General features: G+C 40.1%; 1 pseudogene; it reads left to right on the forward strand.

The window, feature by feature from the left end:
• Positions 1 to 15,001, forward strand: part of LOC109835093 — a 36,793-nt pseudogene extending 21,792 nt beyond the window's left edge.

Below are 16,563 nucleotides of genomic sequence, written 5' to 3' on the forward strand. Positions count from 1 at the left end.
AGACTTTGCTGTCTCGCCAGCGAGACAGTGTTTACTGTCTCGCCAGCGAGACAGTGTTGAAATGGTCAAAACCACCTTGATAACTACCCTACATGTGTCCATCAACTGTTCAAGAACGTGGGAAATGTCGTGGGCGAGAATCACGTGGATAACTACCAAAATAACGGAGTTTGAAACGTGGGAAGGCAGTTAAGATGAAAACTGCCTGGCGGTTACTGTTTCCGAGACATCGTTTACTGTCTCGCGGGCCGAGACAGCAGCAAATTTACTGTCTCGCTGGGCGAGACAGCAAACACTGTCTCGGCCAGCGAGACAGCAAACACTGTCTCGCCCGCCGAGACAGCAAATGCTGTCTCGCGAGCCTGTTTTCTGCCAACTGTTCTTGGAGGTTATAAATACCCTCCTAAGGCCATTTTTCCATCATTTTGAGCACTTCAGAACACTTCAGAGCAATCCAGAGCAGAGAGAGAGCAGAGGTCTTGAACTTTCGGCCAATCCTTGATATTCAGGCTTTGACTTGATTTCAAGAAGAACGACTATCTTACTTCGATAAGATATCGTTTCAATTTCTAACTTCGATAACGAAGGAAGAATCATAAACCCCTCACGATTCAATCAGAATCTGTGACTTGGCGGTCCACGAGTGCTAACGCGCTCCCGGCACAGGCAAAGAACCCACGAAAGCAGTGATCCAAACAACGATCCTGCGTTTATTTTCTCAAGAGTTGTAGTTTTCTTTTTGTTGTGTAAAAGAGTCTTATAAAAAGGCTGTTTTCTTTGAATTTATTGTAATCGACCAAAGATATAATGAATTCGACAACAAATTCAACTTTTGCTGAAAACAAACTGGCGACCACAGTGGGAGCCAACGGTCTCGCTGTCGAGACCGTCGTGTCGCAGCCAACCATCAAGATCCTGGTTGAATCAACAGTCGAATACGAGTTCGACCAAGCAAAGTTTGAGGAGTATTTATTATCCTCATCTGTAAAGTCTTCCTCGCCTCGCAAATGCAGGAAGATTTCAATCTAACTCAATTTAATCTATCAAGATATAAATATGAAATTCAACAATAATTAATCTAGATAAAAGAGTTTATAAATCTTCTCTATAACACAAAGAGTGTATAAATGATTGGTGAAGATCAATTCCCCAATTGAAATTGAAAACCTCCTCTTTGTATAAAAACTCTCTTTTGAAACAAAACTTGAAACAAGGCTTAAACACCTCTTAAACACTTGTAAAACTTGTATAAACAATATACATGGGTATTTATAACAACCCAAAACATCAGCCAAAATCCAAGTAAAAAGACAAAAAACCCATAAGAAACAAAACTGAAAACTAGTCGTTACTGTGCAACGGTCATAGGCGCGGTCGACCACAGAGACCCAGTCCGGTCGACCTCGAGCAGGTAATAATCTTGCTCGTGCTCTCTCACAACAAAGACGAGAAAGGAGGAAGGAAACGGTGACCAAAGAACCACCGAAACTCCGCCAAGTTTGGATTCCAAAGTCTGGACTTATGCAAAATCAGCATTCGGAGCCCGTTAAGACTCCATACTCGCAAATGGGTGGTTTCAGACGTGCGACTCCCAACATAACCTTGGATCGCTCAAAGACAAAAATAAATTGTCCTGAGAATGCCAACAAGGTTTTATACCCCCAGAAGAAGACGCATTCACCAAATGATATCGTCATGCATCATGAAACTTTATAAAATGTTTTGTATAAACTTAATAACTTATAAACATAAGATAAACATGGTCAGAAAAGCAAGTAACACAAAGTTTTCTCAAACCACCTTATTTTGTGAGAAAATCAAATTTGTGTGTATGAATATATATTGAGCTTAGAATATAACACACAATATAAACAAAATAACTAATATACCTAGGTGACTGCGTACACAGCTTGATCTTGAATCTTTAACTCTGATATGAATAGCTTTTCATCACATTTTGATATCCTGTAAACAGATTTAAACAGTTAGGACCAAAGCCAAAATCCCCTCTCGATTCGTTCCATGAACGAGAGGTCCACAAATTGAACGATCAAACCTTTAAACAGTTAGGATCGTCTCAAATTCCCATCTTGGTCAAACCTTTAAACAGTTAGGACCAAAGCCAAAATCCCCTCTCGATTCGTTCCATGAACGAGAGGTCCACAAATTGAACGATCAAACCTTTAAACAGTTAGGATCGTCTCAAATTCCCATCTTGGTCAAACCTTTAAACAGTTAGGACCAAAGCCAAAATCCCCTCTCGATTCGTTCCATGAACGAGAGGTCCACAAATTGAACGATCAAACCTTTAAACAGTTAGGATCGTCTCAAATTCCCATCTTGGTCAAACCTTTAAACAGTTAGGACCAAAGCCAAAATCCCCTCTCGATTCGTTCCATGAACGAGAGGTCCACAAATTGAACGATCAAACCTTTAAACAGTTAGGATCGTCTCAAATTCCCATCTTGGTCAAACCTTTAAACAGTTAGGACCAAAGCCAAAATCCCCTCTCGATTCGTTCCATGAACGAGAGGTCCACAAATTGAACGATCAAACCTTTAAACAGTTAGGATCGTCTCAAATTCCCATCTTGGTCAAACCTTTAAACAGTTAGGACCAAAGCCAAAATCCCCTCTCGATTCGTTCCATGAACGAGAGGTCCACAAATTGAACGATCAAACCTTTAAACAGTTAGGATCGTCTCAAATTCCCATCTTGGTCAAACCTTTAAACAGTTAGGACCAAAGCCAAAATCCCCTCTCGATTCGTTCCATGAACGAGAGGTCCACAAATTGAACGATCAAACCTTTAAACAGTTAGGATCGTCTCAAATTCCCATCTTGGTCAAACCTTTAAACAGTTAGGACCAAAGCCAAAATCCCCTCTCGATTCGTTCCATGAACGAGAGGTCCACAAATTGAACGATCAAACCTTTAAACAGTTAGGATCGTCTCAAATTCCCATCTTGGTCAAACCTTTAAACAGTTAGGACCAAAGCCAAAATCCCCTCTCGATTCGTTCCATGAACGAGAGGTCCACAAATTGAACGATCAAACCTTTAAACAGTTAGGATCGTCTCAAATTCCCATCTTGGTCAAACCTTTAAACAGTTAGGACCAAAGCCAAAATCCCCTCTCGATTCGTTCCATGAACGAGAGGTCCACAAATTGAACGATCAAACCTTTAAACAGTTAGGATCGTCTCAAATTCCCATCTTGGTCAAACCTTTAAACAGTTAGGACCAAAGCCAAAATCCCCTCTCGATTCGTTCCATGAACGAGAGGTCCACAAATTGAACGATCAAACCTTTAAACAGTTAGGATCGTCTCAAATTCCCATCTTGGTCAAACCTTTAAACAGTTAGGACCAAAGCCAAAATCCCCTCTCGATTCGTTCCATGAACGAGAGGTCCACAAATTGAACGATCAAACCTTTAAACAGTTAGGATCGTCTCAAATTCCCATCTTGGTCAAACCTTTAAACAGTTAGGACCAAAGCCAAAATCCCCTCTCGATTCGTTCCATGAACGAGAGGTCCACAAATTGAACGATCAAACCTTTAAACAGTTAGGATCGTCTCAAATTCCCTTTTGGTCAAACCTTTAAACAGTTAGGACCAAAGCCAAAATCCCCTCTCGATTCGTTCCATGAACGAGAGGTCCACAAATTGAACGATCAAACCTTTGAACAGTTAGGATCGTCTTAAATTCCCACCTTGGTCAAACCTTTAAATAGTTAGGACCAAAGCCAAAATCCCCTCTTGATTCCTTCCATGAACAAGAGGTCCACCTTCGATTTGCGCAATCAAACCTATAAAAGTTAGGATTGCTTCCAATCTCAATTGATCAAACCTTATTCAGATTCTCTGAATAGAAATCCCAATTTAAATTTCCTTTGTACCAGGAGATAGAATATAAAATTCTTCCTCTCCATCATCGGGTTTATCTCTACCAACAAACAAGAGACCAGGAGATAGAATATAAAATTCTTCCTCTCCGATTTCGGGTTTATCTCTACCAACAAACAAGAGACCAGGAGATAGAATATAAAATTCTTCCTCTCCATCATCGGGTTTATCTCTACCAACAAACAAGAGACCAGGAGATAGAATATAAAATTCTTCCTCTCCATCATCGGGTTCATCTCTACCAACAAAAGAATAACCTGAATACTCCAATAGGTATACGAGTCTAAACTGTTTCCTTACCTTCAACAGGAAGTTTCTAGAGAATATCAATCAGAATATTCTTAAGAATAACCTGAATACTCCAATGGGTACACGAGTACTTCAATAGGTACACGAGTCTAAACTGTTTCCCTAATCTCAACAGGAAGTTTCTGGAGAATATCACTCATAATATTCTTAAGAATAACCTGAATACTCCAATGGGTACACGAGTCTAAACTGTATTCCTACCCTCAACAGGAAGTTTCTGGAGAATATTAATCTGAATATTCTTAAGGATAACCTGACGAACTTTCGAGAGACAAACGAGCATCAATCTGGAAATACCAACTTCAATTCGAGATCTCAACAACGGTCGAGCGATAAACGCAGTGCCGGAGAAGTATTAGCTATTCTACAAAGAATTGAATAGACTAATGGATGAAGAGATCAAGAGTCGAAGCCATTTTACAGATTCTTCTACATGATCTACTCGACCAAGCATTGAAGGGATCGTAATCTATCTTATCCAAAGCATCCCAGAACTCCTCTATAAAAGATTGAGTCTGGAATACTTTGGAGGGGGTATCTGTAGGCGTCAAAAAATGCTAATAGGCGAGACAGTATTTGCTGTCTCACCAGCGAGACAGACTTTGTTGTCTCGCCAGCGAGACAGTGTTTACTGTCTCGCCAGCGAGATAGTGTTGAAATGGTCAAAACCACCTTGATAACTGCCCTACACGTGTCCATCAACTGTTCAAGAACGTGGGAAACGTCGTGGGCGAGAATCACGTGGATAACTGCCAAAATAACGGAGTTTGAAACGTGGCGAGACAGTATTTACTGTCTCGCCGTGCGAGACAGAATTTACTGTCTCGCACGTGAGACAGCTTTCAGATGGTCAAAACTACCTTTATAACTGCCCTACACGTGTCCATCAACTGTTCAAGAACGTGGGAAACGTCGTGGGCGAGAATCACGTGGATAACTGCCAAAATAACGGAGTTTGAAACGTGGGAAGGCAGTTAAGATGAAAACTGCCTGGCGGTTACTGTTTCCGAGACAGCGTTTACTGTCTCGCGGGGCGAGACAGCAAACACTGTCTCGCCCGCCGAGACAGCAAATGCTGTCTCGCGAGCCTGTTTTCCACCAACTGTTCATGGAGGTTATAAATACCCCCCGAAGGCCATTTTTTTGAGGAGGCTGATCATTTTGAGCACTTCAGAGCAATCCAGAGCAGAGAGAGAGCAGAGGTCTTGAACTTTCGGCCAATCCTTGATATTCAGGCTTTGACTTGATTTCAAGAAGAACGACTATCTTACTTCGATAAGATATCGTTTCAATTTCTAACTTCGATAACGAAGGAAGAATCATAAACCCCTCACGATTCAATCAGAATCTGTGATTCGGTGGTCCACGGGTTAACGCGCCCCCGGCACAGGCAAAGATCCCACGAAAGCAGTGATCCAAACAACGATTCTGCGTTTATTTTCTCAAGAGTTGTAATTTTCTTTTTGTTGTGTAAAAGAGTCTTATAAAAAGGCTGTTTTCTTTGAATTTATTATAATCGACCGAAGATATAATGAATTCGACAACAAATTCAACTTTTGCTGAAAACAGACTCGTATCAATTTCTCTCATTTTACAAGGGTTTACCTACTTAAGAATCGCTCTAACGTACTTACTGCTTATCAAGCCTTCGTTGCTATGATCTTCACTCAATGACAATCTTGTACTAAAGTTTTTCATTCTAACTGTACCAAAGAGTACCTATCCTCTACTATGCGCTCTATCATGTCCTCTCATGGGACTATCTTTCAATAGTCATGTCCCTACACTCATGAGGAAAATAGTATTGCTGAATGCAACATCATCATATCTTTGATACCGCTTGATCCATGTTCATTTCTTACTCTATTTCTCGTTGTTTCTGGACTGAGGCCATTCTCACTGCTACTCATGCAATTAATATCACTCCATCTAGCTCTCTTTCCGGTGTTACTCCTCATAGTCATGTTTATACTCGTCCTCCTCGTTATGATCTGGTCCGCATTTTTTATTATCGTTGTTTCTTTCTTCTGCCATCTCACGAACATGATAATTTCTCTCTCATAGCTATTTCTTGTGTCTATTTAGGAATTAGTTCGAAACATCGAGGTTATTGTTATTATAATCCCGCAACTCGTCGAGTTCATATATCTCGTCACGTTCAGTTAGAAGAGGATTCTCCATATTATTCTGCTTTTGATGACTTTAATTTCCTCCACTCTACTGATCATGCTTTCCCGTCAGTTGTATCACCCACTTCTTTGTAGGCGTCGAACAGGATTATCCGAGTCAAAGAGGATCATCTGACGCCGACAAGCGCATGAAGCGAATCGGCGAACCATTGATGACATGGAGACGAATCACTAGAACGGCCAACGCCAAGTGGCCCTGCGTGCTCACCGGCCACCGCCAAGTGGCTCACACGCTCATCGGCCACCAAAACGTAAAACGACTGGCCCGTGTGCTCACTGTCCACCTCCATGTGGTCCGCGCACTCATCAGCCAACGCCAAGTGACCCGCGCGCTCATCAGCTACCGAAAGAATGATATATGGTGTATTCTCTAATAAGTATATGAGTCTAAACTGTTTCCTATCTTTGACGGTAAGTTCCTAGAGAAGTTTTATAATATTCTTAAGGATAACTCGGTCATCCAACTAAGTACAATGTTAGATCCGGTTTAGAAAAGAAAGCTGGGGGTGGATAACTCATGTAACGAGAAGTTCCCGAAAGAATGATATATGGTGTATTCTTAGGGATAACCCGATCACTACAAAGAAGTGATAAATGAGAAACTCCCACTCGGACTCTGAATATTTAAGGATGAAACACAACATCCAAGCACTCTTTTACTGAGATGAGATTTGATCACTTCGTTGGATCAATCTTCCCTCATAAAAAAACTCCTACTAGTATTGACGATTTACAATCTTCCACCACAAAATCCCCCAATGATCAAATTAATTAGCGATGGGTCCACTAAAATTCTTTCTGGTTTAATCCACTCAAACTCCTTCTATGTCTGTGCACTCAACACTTTCATGGTTAGAGTTCGGACATAATTCTTGTAATTTTAATCTGTCAATCCTTAATGAATTTTCAAACCCTTTGTGTTAAGTTCTTATCACTTGACACCAAGAACCCCCACTAAGTAATCGGTACAAGTCAACACTCCCACTGTAATTTTTACTCCCACTCCTACTGCCTACCTAGTTAAACCTTCTTACAGTTAGAACCATAATCAAAATCTTCTCTTGATTCTTTCCATGAATGAGAGGTCCACAAATTGGACGATCAAACCTTTAAATAGTTAGGATCGTCTCAAACCCTCATTTGATCAAACCTTCCTACAGTTAGGGCCACAACCAAAATCTTCTCTCGATTCCTTCCGTGAACAAGAGGTCCACTTTCAAATCGAGTGATCAAACCTTCTTATAGTTAGGGTCGCCTCAAAATCCCACTTAGTCAAACCTTCCTATAGTTAGGGCCAAAACCACAATTACTCTTGATAAACGAGAAACTCACCTTTAGTTCGGTAATCAAATCTTCCGACAGTTAGGATTATTCGAATCTTTTCGATTTTCGAAGTGAAGATCTCACTCTTAGTTTCACCTTCCTGGATTCTTAAAGTGGAGATCCCACTTTGAGTTTTCTTTGACAACTGGAGATAAAATATAAAATTCTTCCTCTTCAGCTTTGGGAGATAGAATATAAAATTATTCCTCTCCCGCATCGAGTTCGTCTTTACCCTAAGAGAAGACATAATATTTCAACATTATAACTCCCAAAATCCGTGCTTCATAAGCATGGGAAATTTTATCCCGAAGCCTAAGTATGGATAAGTCAGCGCCTAACACACATTGTCGATTTAGTCTTTCACCGAGTGAAGAAGACACCAGAATCCAAGTCTGGAGAATTTTGTCCCGAAGCCTAAGAAGGGATAAGTCAGTGCTTAACACACGTTGTCGGTTAGTCTTTTATCGTAAAAAGGACAAAAGCCCACATATTCGATATTGTGGCAGGTTGTTATTAATAACACCATAATCCGTGCCTTACACGCGCGGGGAATTTTATCCCGAATCCTAAGTACGGATAAGTCAGCGCCTAACACGCGTTGCTGGTTTAGTCTTTCACCGATTGAAGAAGACACCATAATCCAAGTCTGGTGAATTTTATCCCGAAGCCTAAGTAGGGATAAGTCAGTACCTAACACGCGTTGTCGGTTAGTCCTTGATCGTAAAAAGGACAAAAGCCCACATATTCGATATTATGGCAGGTCGTTATTAATAACGCTAAAATCTGCGTCTTACATGTGCGGGGAACTTTATCTTGACTCCTAAATAGAGATAAGACTACGCCTAACACGCGTTGCTGGTTTAGTCTTTCGTCGAGTAAAAAAGACACCAGAATCCAAGTTTAGGGACTTTTATCCTGAATCCTAAGAAGGGATAAGTCAGCGTCTAACACGCGTTGCCGGGTAGTCTATTCCCATAAGAAAGACAAAGTCTATGTATTTAATATCGTAGCACTAAAAGAGTTAACTCTTATAGTACAACGTCACATGCGGAACGGACTTAAACAATCTGTATGCAAGCCCGATTCATACGGTAATCGGTAAAGGTATGTTAAATCCGTTGATAGCTGAGGATTTGTCAAAAATCCTGAGACTGCATCTAATACATGTAGCCGGGTAGTCTATTCCCATGAGAAAAATGAAGTTTATGTATTTAATATCGTAGCACTAAAAGAGTTAATTCTTTTAACACAACGTTACGTGCGGAACGAACTTAAACAATTCGCACGCTAGCCCGACTCAAACAATAGTCAGTAAAGGCTCATCAAACCAATTGATGGCTGAGGATTTGCCAAAAATCCTATAAATATGAGAGTCATTAACGCACCAGTCCTATTAGTTGGTCTCGTGACTTGAGCATCGAACAACTTCAGAATAAGGGCCATACATACAGATGAATCAGCTTTAACGGTTAGTCCTACAGCCCCAACATTTGGGACCGCCACACTCTAATACCTTAAGAGATTAAACTGTGTAGACTCCAGCAAATGCACGAGTATAAACTGTGTTAACGCCGGTCAACGCGCTACAGTAAAGGTTGATGCCGGTCAACACATTAGCAATCTCGCTAAAATAAGGCAAATGATGATTCCAGGGAGTTCAATCACATTCAGATATGAATTACCGATGAAGATAATCATTTCAAAGTCATCTCATTGATAAGAGCTAAGTTCATAAACTTACGAATCAACTTCAGTTCAAAATTTTGACAATAGTCAGACGATAAACACAGCGTCGGAAGAACTTCATCTATTCGAAAAAATACTGAATAGACTGAAGGCTGAAGAAGTCAAGAATTGAAATAATCCACATGTCCTTCTATGCAATCTTCTCGACAAAATACTGAAGAGATTGAAAATATGGCTTATCTTATCCAAAGCATTCCAGACTCCTTTATAAAAGAATGAGTCTGAAATACTTTGGAGTGGGTATCTGTAGGCGTCTAAAAATGCCTATAGGTATCCACACACAACTTGAGACAAAAGAGAAGATGATGAATGTCATTATCCAAGTCGAAGAGGATTATCCAAGTTAAAGAGGATCATCTGACGCCGACAAGCGTATGAAGTGAATCGGCGAACCATTGATGACGTGGCGACGAACCATCGGAACGGTCAACGCCAAGTGGCCCGTGTGCTCACCGGCCACCGCCAAATGGCCCACACGCTCATCGACCACCAAAACGGCAAAACGACTAGCCCGTGCGCTCAATGTCAAGTGGCCCGCACGCTCATCGGCCACCAAAACGGCAAACCAAGTGGCCTGTGCGCTCACCGGCCACCTCTATGTGGCTCGCGCACTCATCAGCCAGCTCCAAGTGACCCGTACGCTCATCGGCCACTGAAACAGCGAACCAAGTGGCCTACACGTCCATCGGTCATCGTCAAGCGACTTGCGCGTTCACGAGATGCATGAAGCGAATCGGTGAAGTGTATAAGTCTACAAAACGATAGAATACACATGGAAGGACGAAACAAGTCCAGGCCGAACATACCAAGAAAGCCTTTGGCGCCGAGTCGCGTCAAAACGACTCGGCCAGGCCAGTGGCTCGGCCATGGGCCGCCGAGCCACCAATTGGTGGCTCGGCCTGGTCCGAGCCACCAAATGGTGGTTCGCGCTTGAACCAAACCGGTTTAGTTCGTTTTGCACCCTGTTCAGCCAGATTCGATCCGAAAATGTATTTTGACGGTTTTCGACGAGTTTTCACCGGATTTCTTCTATTCCAGAGGTTCCTAACTATATAAATGATATCTCTAAACGTAGTTATACAGTTGTTAACTGAAGATAAGATAGAATTCATCGTTCTTATCCAAAACCCCCCAACCGAAGCCTATAAATACAAGCTTGGGGGCTCATTTCATTGGCTGGAGATCAAGAGGGTGAGGTGCTACCAAATTGGAGAGTGGAGCACAAATTTTAGAGGGTTAGCAGATCTTGGCGAAGTTCCTCAATAAAAAAAAGAGAGTTCTGGAGATATGAGACTGTTCCCCCCATTCCTCAGGATTTAAGCTTGGTCTTAATCCCAAGAAGAGTCGTAATCCCGAGAAGAGTCATAATCGATAAACGGTTGTAATGAGTTCGTTGGCAATGAAAGTAACCTTTGACCCAAACATTCTTCACCTTAGTTTTCCTTTCGAGATCTCCCTGACATCTCTTTATCTCCTTCTGTTGACTCTTCCTCACCCGAGCCTTCTCTTACACCATCTGATCCCTATCCCGTGGACACGACACTCACTGCAGAAAATACTATTGATCTCTATGCACCTGTGCCAACATCTCCCCTGCCTGAGGTTTCTCTTGCTCTTCGTCAAGGCAAACGCCCACATGTCATGCTTGTCCGCTATGCTTTGGTTACTTCCTATTCACCTATCTTTCATAACTTTCTTACCGTCATTCATACTACCGTTGAGCCAAAGTCCTTTCAAGAGGCAGTTTAATTTTCAGAGTGACGACAGGCTATAGCTAAAAAATTTTAGGCCTTTAAACAAACCTATACCTGGAATGTTGTTCCCTGTGCCCCAAGATCTCTCTTGTTGGTAGTAAATGGGTTTATAAGGTCTAATATCATCCTGATGACACCATTGAACGGTGAAAATCTCATTTAGTGGCTCGAGGTTTAACTCAACAACAAGGTATTAATTATGAGGAGAAATTTGCTCCTATTGCTCAGATATTCGCCGTTCGTACTCTACTTGTGGTTGTTGGTGCTCATCGTTGTCCCTTATACGAGATCGATGTCAAGAATGTTTTTTCCATGGCTCTTTATCCAAGACAGTATATATGCAACCACCTCTAGGGTCCAATATTCCTCCGAGATACGTATGTCTCCTTTGGCAGGCTATTTAAGGTCTCAAGCAGGCACCTCGCGCTTGGTTTGAGTGTTTTCACGATGTCGTGCTCAAGGAGGGCTATATGGAGAATCATCAAGATGCTTCTCTGTTTGTTCGTACTACATCCCGTGCCAGAGTTTTATTACTCCTTTATGTAGATGATATGATCATTACAGGTGATGCTGTTGCTGGTATACAGTTCACAAAATCTCAATTACAACAACAGTTCCACATGAAGGATCTTGGATCTCTTCGGTATTTTCTTGGTCTAAAATTTTCTCAGGGCCCGCGGTGTGTACATTGTCTCAACAGAAGTATCTCTTAGATATTCTAGATCACACTGAGCTAACTGACGATGTAACTGTCGATGCTCCATTCTAACAGAATGTCAAACTTCGTTGTACTGATGGTAAGCCTCTATCTGATCCTACCCGATACCGATATCTTATTGGCCAATTAGTCTATCTGTGCATCTCTAGACCAGATATCTCTTATGTTGTTGGTATTGTCAGTCAATTTGTTAGTGTCCCACGTTCTGTATACTATGCTGCCTTATTACGGATTCTTGGGTATCTCCGGGGTGCTTGCATTCGATCTCTTCTGTTTCCTGCTACATCCAAGTTAGAGGTTTGTGCATATTCTGATTCTGATTGGGCTCGTGATCTCACTATCAAGAAGTCTACCACAAATTATTGTATATTTCTTGGCGATTCCTTATTTCTTGGCGGAGTAAAAAACAAGATGTTATTGCTCTTTCTAGTACCGAGACAGAGTATCGTGTAATGTCCACAACAGCTAAAAAGATTATTCATCTTCGTCGTCTTCTCAGTGATTTCGGTAATTCTGTTCCGACTACTACTCCTCTCTATTGTGATAATAAGTGTGTCTCCAGATTGTTAATAATCTAGTATTTCATGAGATGACCAAACATATTAAGATCGACGCTCATTTTGTTTGTCAACAAGTTATCAATGACAAGATAATTCTACTTCCTCATGTCTCATCCGATGACGAGCTTGCAGATTTCTTCACAAATGCCTTACCCGTTCATCGATTCCAGTTTCTTGTACGCAAACTCATTTTATTTGATCCAACATGAGTTTTAGGGGGGTTGTTGATAATATTGTGTTAGTAGTGGGTTTAGTCTCACAGACAAACCTCTATATATATATATATATACACACACACACACACACTCAATATTCAATTCAAGGGGAAATTTATCCAAGACCCTCTCTCTCTTACTTTAACACACCTTTTTGAATTTTTTTTTGGCTTTTAGGAAGGGGAAGATAGGTACCAGCTCAAGTTGAAGGAGGCAACATGGGTTCCTCATTTATTTAGAGTGAGTGTTACTCAAACAGAATATAGGAACGAGAAACGGCAGAGGATAACGGTGAGGTCCCAGTCTCCCGTTGACTACTCAGCTGAATCAAGATATCTACTTGAAGAAATATCAAAGATATCTGTCTCTTAATTATGGGCTTTGATGTAAGAAAAGCCTTCTTCACCTGTTGTTATTGTTCTTTGCCCAAAAGTTGACAGTTTTTTTTTGAAAGTTCGTAATGTTCCTGTTCATGTAATGTATGAAGCTGAAGTTTATTCCAAAATGATACGAGTACCCTGTATTTTTTTTGGAAAATTTGTTATGTTTCTGATGGGAATGTGTTCTCTGTTTTGGAAAAACAAATTGAGATGCGAACCTGAGACAAAAATCAAAAAAAGCTTGTGTACATTTGTGCAGTGAATTCGGAATCCATGGGTAGGTCAAAGTACAAGTATAGGTAAAAAGCTTGTGTACATTTGTGCAGTGAATTCGGAATCCATGGGTAGGTCAAAGTACAAGTATAGGTCATTAGAGAACTAAAAGAATTTGTGCAGTGAATTCGGAATCCATGGGTAGGTCAAAGTACAAGTATAGGTCATTAGAGAACTAAAAGAATATGAAATTTTCATACATTTTTATTTGAGAAAGCTATTGGCCCTTAGTTGCTGGTTAATCTTGAAGCTTCGCATTTTCGTTCAAGGATTGATCGAGTTACTGGTAATTTAGAATGTTTTTTGTTGATTGAAGTAGAGCACCCTAATTTGGGCCATATTAAAGCATGCGTCTTGTATGAATCTGCAACTGGGGAAAATTGAAAATATAATTTTCGCCAGAGCCAAGATGTGCACGCTTTCACATTGATTTCTTAATTCATGGGTAGTTGAAAGTACTAGGTATTATTCAGCTAACTCGTTGTACTTTGGGGCCTGAGATTGATGTGTTGCAGGTATAAATAACATTGTCCAAGAATAGAAAAAAGAAGTTTGGATATGCAAGAAACTAATTATTAAGAGAGGAAGTTAAAGGTTGAAACATTTGATTCGATGTTTGTGATGGTCACAGGTGTCCTGGTCGCTTACAAATTATCCAAGCATGCCTCTCATGGTACAATAACATATCTCAGGGTGCAATCTAAAAATCTTCTAAGTATAATTGCACATGCAAGAAAATTTTTAATGCATTAATCCACTCTTTTTCCTTGTCAAGTTTGTACTACAACTCCTGTGCTGAACAAGGTGAGCTGGAATTATTATTTCTGTGATGTGTCTAATATGTGCAAGGGTAAATAACACTAAGCCCCGAAGAACTTTCAGCGACTTGCAGTAAATTTCCAATAACTTCTAAATCGCACTAATTCTCGAGTAACTATTGGAATTGCTATAAACCCCCAATAAGTGTTCACGTTTTGCAGATAATTGATACCCCGATGACGATGCCAGTTCACATTTTGTGTTGCGAAATATTTAGATCATAAATGTGGATTGACCCTCATCATGGGGATATCTACAAATGTGGAAGCTTATTAGGAATTTTCTGCAATTTCAATAGGTATTGAGATTTTAGTGATATTTTACAAGTTATTGGGGGTTTGTTGCAAAATGCTAAAAGTTCTTGGGGGTTTAGTATAATTTACCCTATACGCAGATGCAACTATGGAAGGAGCTGAATTAATTTTTATTTGATTTGATTTTGTTTCCCGCTCTATTGATCTCAAGTCGCAAACCTGAAACAAGTATAGTATTCTCAATATCTATGCATTTAGCTGAATTAATTAATTTTTTAAATGTGCAAGTGCCATAACATTTATACCAAACCTTGTGCTTTTTCTTCTTGTAGTTCATTATCTATGATTAAACAGAGGAATCAAGTAGATAGCAATCAATATCCAATCTTCCAAATAAGTTATCAGGAAAAGTTTGGTGAGGACAACTGGGGTCCTCCTCTTGCTTGCTACTGCTACCCACATTTGCATTACCATTATGAGAACAGTTCTGAAACGAAGCAAAATTTTCATCCTTTTTCATTTAAGAAAGTCATTGATCCTTGCATATTGGTTTAACTTTAAGCAATTTTGTTCAATCGTTGATCGATATATTGGCCTTTGAACATTTTTGTGGCTTGAAGTAGAGAATCTTTATTTGCTCAAGGGTTAATTGCCAATAGACCCCCTTAGTTTCGTTGTTTCGAACTTACAACGCTCATAGTTTATTGTTGGGAGTAGACCCGGAGTGCGACTTTTTGAATGTTTTACCCTGATGGGTTCTGGTTCTCAAAAATTCAAAAATATTCGCTCAGCGAGTCTATCTCCAACAATAAAACTAGAGAGAGAGAGAGAGGCAGCAAGTTCAAAGCAATGCTATCACGAGGGGTCTATCCGGAATTAACTCTTTTGACGAATACCAAAGTTTATTCCTACTAAAATGTGGTTAACTTTCAATGTAGGAATTGAAAAATCTTGCAATTTGCGGAGGTCAAGGAAAGCTTCTCTACAGTACTGCCATTGACACAAATAGGTAGTAAAAAAAAATGGGGAAAAAACTTGCAGTTTTAAAACACAGCAGGGTACAAATTGTCCATAGTGAAAATATATAGGGAAAAATTGCAAAATAGACCGTTTTTGCTAATTATTTAGCAAAATAGACCGTTTTGCTAAATAATTAGCAAAATAGACCTCTTTTTGGCCAACAGGCCAAAAAGAGGTCTATTTTGCAAAACAGCTCAGAAAACATGCGGGACTAGTAGTCTCGTATGTTTTAATAACGGATTAGTGAAATTTTCTACTCAGAAAACATACGGGACTACTAGTCTCGTATGTTTTCTGAGTCACTAATCGGTGATTAGTTGGCTCTAAACATACGGGACTAGTAGTCCCGTATGTTTTCTGAGCCTTGTTTTTTAAAATCGACCTCTTTTTTTCAAAAGAGGTCTATTTTGCTAATTATTTTTCAAAGTGGTCTATTTCGCTATATATTTCATAAAAATTGTCTATTTTGCAAATTTTCCCAAATATATATTGGGAAAAAATTTTCCTTCTTATGACTGATTGGTATATAATGAAGAATTAAAGGTATAAAAAATTAGGTGCATGTTCAAAGAGACGCCAGAGAAATTACTCCCTCACTCGAAAATTTGAGATTGTCAACAGTCAACCTTGCAAAATACGAAGGCGGCCCAAAAAGACTCGTAGCTCATATGGTCTCCTCGTCCTTCGTCAACCTTGTAAAATACTGAAGGCAGCCAAAAAAGACTACTACCTCGTACGGTCTCCTCGCCCCCTGAGACTTGCAAGATAACAACTAAATTTTTAGCTGAATTTAATTTTCTTAAAATAATAACTCATGAATCCCTTTCAAGGTCTTAAAAATGTCAATAATTTTTTTTTTTTTTGTGAAGCCTGATGATATTCATTTGTTGATGTCGGCCGGGTCAGCGGGAATCCTGCAGCGTTCAGCTTCTGATGACACTAGCGAGACTTACATACATGTAATAATAGCTCATTTGTTTGCGTAATCACGGCTCGACCCTAAATTTGTACTGAGAAATGAAATACTTTTAGTTTTAGCCCTCGCTTTTATCCCAAAAAGGGGGGAAAGAACGAAGAAGGACAAAAAAATCTCCCAG

Source organism: Asparagus officinalis, chromosome 3 (genome assembly GCF_001876935.1).
Source record: "Asparagus officinalis chromosome 3, Aspof.V1, whole genome shotgun sequence".
Taxonomy (NCBI): domain Eukaryota; kingdom Viridiplantae; phylum Streptophyta; class Magnoliopsida; order Asparagales; family Asparagaceae; genus Asparagus; species Asparagus officinalis.